This window comes from Petaurus breviceps, unplaced genomic scaffold (assembly GCF_028583685.1).
Source record: "Petaurus breviceps papuanus isolate PSGF00001 unplaced genomic scaffold, PetGlider_PUasm1.0 90696, whole genome shotgun sequence".
In the NCBI taxonomy this organism is placed as follows: domain Eukaryota; kingdom Metazoa; phylum Chordata; class Mammalia; order Diprotodontia; family Petauridae; genus Petaurus; species Petaurus breviceps.
In genome coordinates this window covers 5185143-5194499 of record NW_027187314.1, presented here as the reverse complement: position 1 = coordinate 5194499, position 9357 = coordinate 5185143, and the positions used below count along the sequence as shown (strand labels likewise).

Below are 9357 nucleotides of genomic sequence, written 5' to 3'. Positions count from 1 at the left end.
TTTCATATTCTTCCTAGTCCCCAAACCAAACATTCCTCATACATGGCCTAAGTTTCCCCCCTTCTCATCCTTCTCTGACTAGGACTTTGGACACTACTCCTGAAACTCTTCAGGTCTCTCATGAGTTATCTTGTATTTTCCAATGCCCAGAATCAGGCCTCTAGGTAATTTTCCAGATGTATCCAAATAATATTATTTATTCCTACATTTTTCTAGCTGCCCTTTAACTATTGCCTTGTCCTATTAGATGGCAAGTTCCTGGAATGCAAGGACCATCATGTTTTCTTGTATTTGTATATCTAGCACTCAAAATTTATTTCTTTATCATTCCCAAAAATACCTAATGATCACTTCCAAGGCCATGCCAACATTGGTTTCATAGATTATCATCTCTGGTAAACACACACACACACACACACATATATACACATTATATGTGTGTGTATGTATATATGTGTGTATATATATATATATATATATATATATATATATATATATATAGTATAACTTCTTCTTCATTATCTGGTATAGTCTTATCAGGCTGTCATTTTAAGTGCAAAACTACACTGCTATTTAGTATAAGGGAATTCAGGTATATCAAATCAAGATAACTTATAGATACTGCCTAACACTCCTCAATCACTTTAACACAGGTTTAAGAGTGCCTTTCTTTTGCTTTGTATTAGATTATAAATTCCTTTACTAAACTTTTCTTTTTTTAATGCTTTATTAACTTCTGATTTACAGCATTCATTTCCACCAGATTTTGAGTTATAAGTTTTCTCCTTTTTTTCCCCTATCCACCGCCCCAAAATATCAGTCTCACAGGATATCCCCTCCTCCAATCTGCTCTCTCCCATATTTTCTCCCATACCCCTTTCGACTTTTCCAGTGGATCTCTATGCCCCACTACCTCTATATATTATTTCCCAAATAGATGTAAAATAGTATTAATATTAGTATATATATATATATTTATATATATATATATATATGAATATTTGATTTTAAAACTTTGGGTTCCAGATTCATTTCCTTCCTCTCTTGTCACCCACTCTTACTGAGAAGATAAGCAGTTAAGTATAGGTTGTACATGTGTGGCTAATGCAAAACAATAACATAGTAGATATATTGTAAAAGACTAACTATATTTCCCTCCCTCCTATCTGACCTCCCACTTGTTTTATTCTCTGCTTTGATCCCATCCCTTTTCAAAAGTAGGTCCTTCCAACTTCCCTCCCCCACCAGCCTGCCCTCCCTTCCATCATCCCCCCTCTCGTCCCCTTCCCCCCCTATTCTCCTGGAGGGTGAGGTACCCATTTTAGTATGTATTTCATTCCCTCCTCTAGCCAAATTCAATGGGAATAAGGTTGACCCATTCCCTTTTGCTTTCCTATTCTTCCCCTCCATTGTAACCATTTTCCTTTGCCTCTTCTATATGAGATAGTTAGACCCATTCTCTCTCTCCCCATTGCCTCTTATTATACTCCTCTCTCACCTCTTAATTTCACCTTTTAAGTATCATCCCTTCCTGTTAAATTAGTCCTGTGCCTTCTATCTATGTATATCGTAAACATGTATAAATATATAAACATATGTATTAGTACGCGCATTTACCATCATATATATATATATATATATATATATATATATATATATATATATATATATATATATTTCAATTCCTTTCAACTACTGAGAAAAGTTTCATAATTTACAATAATGTTAATAGTTAATAGGAATGTTAATAGTTCAATTTTGATAATTTCCTTATGATTTCTTTTCCTTGTTTACCTTCTCATGTTCCTCTTGCTTCTTTTATCTGAATGTGAAACTTTCTATTTAACTCTGTTTTTTGCAGCAAGAATGCTTGAAAGTCCTCTATTCCACTGAATGCCCATATTTTCCCCTGAAACATGATACTCACTTTTACTGGGTAGGTGACTCTTGGTTTTAGTTCCAGCTCCTTTGACCTCCAGAATATCATATTCCAAGCCTTTCGATCCCTCAGTGTAGAAGCTGGCAGATCCTGGGTTATCCAGAATGTGTTCCCACAATATTCAAATTGTTTCTTCCTGGATGCTTGTAATATTCTCTCCTTAATCTGTTAATTCTGAAACCCAAATATAATATTCCTAGGAGTTTTCTTTTTGGGATCTTTTTCAAGAGGTTATCATTGGATTCTTTCAACTTCTATTTTGCCCTCTGGTTCTAAAATATCAGGGCAGTTTTCTTTGAGAACTTCTTGGAGGATTATTTCTAGGTTCTTACTTTGATCATGGCTTTCATGTAGTCCAATAATTTTTAAATTATCTCTCCTATATCTATTTTCCAGGTCAGTCGTTTTACTCATGAGATATTTCACATTGCCTTCCATTCTTTCATTTATTCAGATATGTTTAACAGCATCTTGATTTCTCATAAAGTCATTAGCTTCCATTTGCTCCAATCTATTTCTGAAGCAATGATTCTCTTCATTGAGCTTTTGAGATTCTTTTTCCATCTGGCAAATTTGGCTTTCTAAGGCATTTTTCTCATTATTTTCTTTTTGAGCCTCTTTTGCCATTTGGGTTAATCTATTTTTTAAGCTGTGATTTTCCTCAGTCAGGCTATTGACGCTCATTTCATAATTTTCTTGCATCATTCTAATTTCTCTTCCCAATTTTTCCTTCACTTCTCTTATCTGCTTCTTTAGGTCCTCTATGGCCTTTAATCCAATCATATTTTACTCTGAAGCTTTTGGTGCAGGATTCTGACTTTACTGTCTTCCTCCTGTTCCATGCTTTGATCCTTTCTATCCCCACAATAGGAGTCTAATGTTGGAATCTTCTGTCTGCTTTGTTTTCTTTGCCTGGTCATGTCACCCCTCAGTCACTTGACCCCTAGGCTTTTTGACACAGTAGGACTCTGCCACCAGATAGGGAAGCTTTTGTGCAGGTGCTGGGGCTTTCTCACCTCCTGAAGGTATTAGATCGGAGCCCTCTCTGAGGCCTCCACACTCTCTGGCAAGCTGGATACACACCCCAGGAAATCCACCCTAGACTGCAATCCAGATCCAAGCAGGTTAAAGCAAGAGCAATTACCTCACAGACTGTTGCTTGGTCCTCCTACTCTTCAGCCCAGGAGGTGAAGCTGCCACTTGGTGCTGGCTGGCTCTGCCAGGGTCTTAGTGGCTTCTCACCCCTGGAGCAAAAGCCAGGTACTCCCACTTACTGGGTCCCAAATCCAGACTTCACTGACCTCTCACTTTGTCCTTTGCATCTATGTGTTGATAAATCTGGAAACAGCCACAGCTGCTGCTGATCTGGAGTCCCTCTGTCAGGCACCTGGTCTGGACTGCCCTTGAGCTAAATCCTTGGTATGAGGCTGGGCTGGGCTCCCAAATCACTGTGCTGACTGATTTCTGCCAGCCCCAGCCAGCAGGGCTGTTCTCAGGGGGAGGTTAGCTTCTCTTTGTCATTTTGTGGGTTCTGCAGCTCCAAAGTTTGTTCATAATTTCCTTTTTACATGGATTGGGGAAGCTGGAAGCTGGAGCAGTGGGGAGGTCCTGCTTCTATTCCACCATCCTGACTCCCTGAACTGTTCTGACTAGTATAAATCACTGCATTCAACAGGAATTTAGTAAATGTGTTTTGAATTGCATTAAATTTAATTTTCTCTTTTAGGTCAAGGATACTACCTTTCATTCCTGAACACTGAAGGTAATAATACTATTCTTATAAGTTTATTATTTTTATTACTATTTTATACCTACTTCAAGGAGGTTTCATGTATAGTTGCTTTGCATTCAAGTCAAAACTGTTATAATGGCAGTCACTGTGTTATTAATGGGATTTAAGATCTCCCCCACCCATTAAAAAGCCTCACTTTGAGCCCATTAAAGGAAGCTTGTTTAGAGGAGGCTAGCTTGTTTGGAAGTCTTTCACACCTTGTGCTAATTTCTACTTAGGCACTGGGTCCTGAGGATTGTGATGCTTTCTGGCTCTGAGAAGTGAATATATACTCTGATTGGTATTTTGCTTTGGGGGCTTACTTTTGTGAAGGATCTTGTGATTCCCTGGTTGAGATTATGAGTGACTCTGTGTTCAGATCTCCTGGACTGCTCTGATTAGAGGCTGTCTCCATTCAGGGATGTATTTAAAGAGTAGAGTTGATTCAGGCAGTCAGAGTCCTATCTGTTGGTCTTTATTTCTCTGCTTGTATTTTCTCTAAAGTTCAGGGTGTTGACTTTTACCCTGAACTAGTGAATGTTATTAAAAAAAAAAGATTGCTGACCTCTTAAAAAGCTATCTTTCACAGTAAGTAGATCTAAGAACCTGTGCTAACAGGCATCCTGGGAATGCCAGTGTGGTTGCCACTATAGTCAAATGAATCAGTTAACTAATAATGTCATCTTAAGTTCCATCTACAAAAGATTGCTAAATGTCCTATCCTCTATCATAATAATTCAATCTCTTACTTACTCAGTTTTTCAAAGCATATTATTTGGAATTATTGAGTTAAATTTTTTATTATATAACAGTGAAAAGAAAACAAACAAAAAATTAAAAAACAAGATGTTTCCTTCAGTTAATTCATATTTATTGAATGCCTACCATATGCCAGGTACTGTTATAATTACTAATGATGGTAATAAGAAAAAGAAAAAAAATGTCCCTGACTCTAAGGAGTTTAGAAGCTAAAAATCATGTTTTGGCAGAGAAAGAAAGAAAAGTATTGGGACCCAGAATGGGATGTTGTGAAAGGGTGGAGAGGTACATGAGACATTAAAATAGAACAGATCAATGGAAAATTAAAAGATAGTTGACCTGGGGACCCTCCTTAAATTGGAGATTTGAAAGTCATTCCACCTTCCAAGTGGATATGAGACTTCATATATGAAGAAATTCATATATAATGCTTCTTTTCTTTGCATATGTGAATGATCATTTCTGTTTACTCTGTCAAGTTCCTAATAGTAAAATAAATAAATAAATAAATGAAATAACAAAAAAATTAGCTAAAATGGCAAGTCAAAGTAAGGACTTGTTGTCTTCTGTCTTTCTGGAAGGATTACAATTGGTGAATCTACCTGCTTATCCAAGGGGAATGAGCAACAATATCAATGAAAGGACTCAGAGTTCTGGTCCATAATCTCTGGGAATGGGAGAACTACCCTGAGACTACTAGTGAAAAAGAGATTGAATTAATTTGTATTTTTCCCCTGCAATGACAGAGATAGGAGTTGTATGTCCAGCCAAGAGTGGGGCGCAGGGCGGGGCGGGGGGAGTGAGTTTGAAGGGAACACATGCAGAAATGTTGAGAGAAATAGCTGTCCTGTGGCTCCTGCTCTACTTGGACATTCTGTGTCTTTTCCTTTTGCTGTAATCTTTTTTTTCTAGAATGGGCAAACTCTTCTGCCACCTTTCCTCTCCCACTGCATCCACAAATCCGACTGGCAATTGGCCCTTCATTATTCAGATATTGCCCTTAGGATGAAGAAATTAAAACTATCACAGTGGGTGCTCAACAGGAAAACTGCAATGACAGTGGGAAATAATGCTTCAATCACACTTTAATAAGGTGCAGAGGGTACAGGGACAAACAGCACAGAAAGACAAAGACAAATGTCACAAAGATATAGACACAGATGGCATGAAGATGGAAATGAGGATGGGGTAGAAGGAAATAGTGTGGGAAAGATAATTGGAAAGGGGAAAGTAATTTATGTAGACATATCATAGTTGGGAGCACTTGAGTAGAATGGAACTTTAGGAGACAGAAAAATGGCTAGGAGATAGGAGTTTTGGATCTTGCTTTTTTAAGGTTTGGTTAGGAAACAGACCAACTCTTGCATACCTTTGTAATGGCAAGCACAGAAGTAGTTCACACCTTGTTTCAGCAATTGAATTAACACGTTGTTTCAGTTCAAGTTTATTTTGAACCTTGTATCAAGTCTGTTAAGAAACAGAACATGTGAACCCCACCATTTATGAACTTCTGGGGAGGAGCTAATTACCATATATAAGGAGAATTTCCAGGCTATGGACAGAAGTACTGAAAAGAGGACTCTTGTGGTGGCAGAATCAAGAAGGAGAAAACTTGTGGTATCACAGCACTCTGTTTATCTGCTCTGTGTTGATTATTTTTCTTTTGGTGATACTTCGTACAGAAGCCCTTACTGGAGGCTCTGAAGGAGGATTTTCTGATTGTATATATACAGAAGTCCTGGAGGAGGGTTTTGGAGGTTCTGGAACTTTACTGATGATTTGTGATGACATCCTGGACGTTGTTTGTGGGTCTGTGTTGATTTCTTTGTTCGTGATTTGTTGGATCTTGTTTGTGGGTTTGTGTTGATTTCTATGTTTATGATTTGTGTTGAGTTCTCAGACTTTGTTGGTGTTTCTGAGTTGATTTTACAGTCAGATAGTGAATTGATGATGGTGCTGGCAATGTGAATGAATATTATTGTGGCTCTTTCAAGCTTCATCTCCCCAGAAACAGCAACTGTGAAGGATTTGAGGTGTACTGGACCCTGTGAGCTTCAATATGGAATGTGAATTAGATGAGGTAATGGACAAAGAACTGGACAAGCATATGAACAAAGAACTGGGAGCTGCCTTCCTTTGAACTGAGGTAAAAAGTGGATGCATTCAGATAGTACGTGGGACCATGGAAGAGGAACCATGGAAGCTAAGACCCGGCCTTGAGTCAAGCTGAAAGAAACTTTGCTTGGATACTGTGTACTGACTGAAACGATTATGATTTACTGTGACTTAGGGTGGAGAACTTTGACTTTTGTACTTTGTGATTGAATTAAAGATTTTATGAGTGACTAAATGACAGTACTTTGTTTATCACTATGTGTCCACTTTGGTGAAAACTATGCAGCCATTTTAGTGATAAGTTGATAACTTGTAATATTGTGAATGCTGTATCTTGATTTTCTGTGAACGTTTTGCTCTGATTTGATATTGAAAAAATACAGTTTTCTATACTATGTAATAAGAATCTTGAAAGCTGTTCACAGCAGTAGTCCTCTGGAAAGCTTCTCATGCATGGCTTTACAACCTTGACAATAGTACCTTAACATAACAACATTATCTTAAAGTCATCAACAAAATTTGGTGTTCTTCTGGTCTTACTGTAAATTTTTGAAGCTTATCTAAGGCTTACAGAACACAGCAGTTAGCAGGTCCAAAAGACTTACAGCAAGATTTATATGACGTCCCATGATTTAGTACATAGTCTCAGGAAGTGATTTTTAGTCATTGTCTAATATAGTTTACAAGTACACAAGTAATAGTTATATTCATTTTATTTATTGGATAGTCTGTAAGTGACTTTTCCATTCCTCTTTGTAATCTTACTTCCAGAAACTGTTAGTACATACTGGCCACTTATAAACTTATTGTTCCAACTATATAGTGAAGAGGGTGGTCAGGGCAACCTAAGCTACTGGTTCACAGGAAGGCTTTGTAGATTCTGACCTTAGTCCTGCACCTCCCTTGTGGCTCCAGCATGTTATGGGATTATGACAAAGTTGATTGCTTCCTCTATTCGGTTCTTCTTCTTCAGGTTGCACAGATTATAATTAGACATATGTTCAGAAGAGGAGAAACAGTTGATTAAGTAGGTAGGAGAGAAAGTTGTACATAGAGTTAGAAATCTCTGGCTTCTGGGGCGGCCAGGTAGCACAGCAAGTAAGAGCACCAGCTCCAGGGTTGAGAACACCTGGAGATCGAATCCCAGGCTCAGACACTTAGCACCCACCCAGAAACACCTGGCCGTGTAACCTTGAGCAAGTTACTTAACCCCAATTGCTTAGGGGCGGCCAGGTGGCTCAGCGAGTAAGAGCACTGGCTCCAGTGTTGGGACGACCTGGAGATCGATTCCCGGGCTCAGACACTCAGCACCACACCCAGAAATAACTGGCCGTGTAACCTTGAGCAAGTTACTTAACCCCGATTGCTTTAAAAAAAAAATATCTGGCTTCAGAATCTGTCTTTAATATTTATTAATTGTATGATCTTTGAAAGATTACTTAACCTTTCAGAAAGTCACTTATCTGTCAAATAGATTACTTAACTTTCAGAAAGTCAAATCTATCAAAATCAGCAATTCTGACCTCATAAGGTTGCTCTGAGAGATAATTTAATTATTGGACTACCTGAAAGTCAGGATTAAAAAATAAAAAGAGCCTAGACACCATCTTTCAAGAAATTATTAAGCAAAATTGCCCTGATATTCTAGAACCAGAGGGCAAAATAGAAAATGAAAGAATTAATCAATCACTTCTTGAGAAACATCCCCAAAACAAAACTCCTAGGAATATTAAAGCCAAATTCCAGAGTTCCAAGGTCAAGGAGAAAATAATGCAAGCAGTCAGGAAGAAATAATTTGAGTATTGTGGAAATACAATCATGATAACACAAGACCTAGCAGGTTCCATATTAAGGGATCAAAGGGCTTGGAATATGGTATTCTGGAGGTCAAAGGAGGTAGGATTAAAATCAAGAATGACCTACATAGAAAAAGTGAGTTTAATGCTACAGGGAACAATATGGCCATTCAATGAAACAGGATTTTCAAATATTCTTGATGAAAACACCTGAGCTGAACAGAAAATTTGATTTTCTTTTTTCTTCATTTTTCAAATTCTTTAACTTCTGATTTATATCATTCATTTCTGCCAGATTTTGAGTTACAAATTTTCTCCCTGTTTTTCTCCTACCCACCACCCCAAAATAGCAGTCCCACATGATATCCCCTCCTCCAATCTGCTCTCTCCCATATCTTCTCCAATACCCCCTTAGACTTTTCCAGTAGGGCATGGTGGATCTCTATGCCCCAGTACCTGTATACCTTCTTTCCCAATTACATATATGATAGTTTTACTAATAGTATAAATATATATGTATGTATGTGTATACACACACACACACACACACACACACACACACACACATATATATATATATATATATATATATATATATATAATTTTAAACATTTGATTTTCTAACTTTGAATTCCAGATTCACTCCCTTCCTCCATTGTCCCCACCCTTACTGGGCAGATATGCAATGCAGTATAATTCGTACATGTGTAGCTAATGCAAAACATTAACATAGTAGATATATTGTAAAAGACTATTTCCTCCCTCCTATCCCACCACCCACTTCTTCTATTCTCTAATTTGATCCTATCCCTTTTCAAAAGTCAGCTCTTCCAACTTCCCTCCTCCCCAGCCTGCCCTCCCTTTCATTCCCTTCCCCCCTACTCACATGTCAGGTGAGATAACCTTTTTAGTTTTTATTTCATTCTCTCCCCAAGCCTGATTCAATGAGAATAAGTTTGACCCATTACATCTTGCCT

General features: G+C 37.8%; 1 long non-coding RNA gene across 1 annotated transcript; it reads left to right on the top strand.

Annotated features, from left to right (window-relative positions):
- Positions 1 to 3386: 3386 nt before the first annotated feature.
- On the top strand, positions 3387 to 6896 carry LOC138144279 (uncharacterized). The gene is made up of 3 exons (XR_011163910.1): positions 3387 to 3441; positions 3666 to 3701; positions 6464 to 6896. It is a non-coding gene; the product is annotated as an uncharacterized lncRNA (long non-coding RNA).
- Positions 6897 to 9357: the final 2461 nt, after the last annotated feature.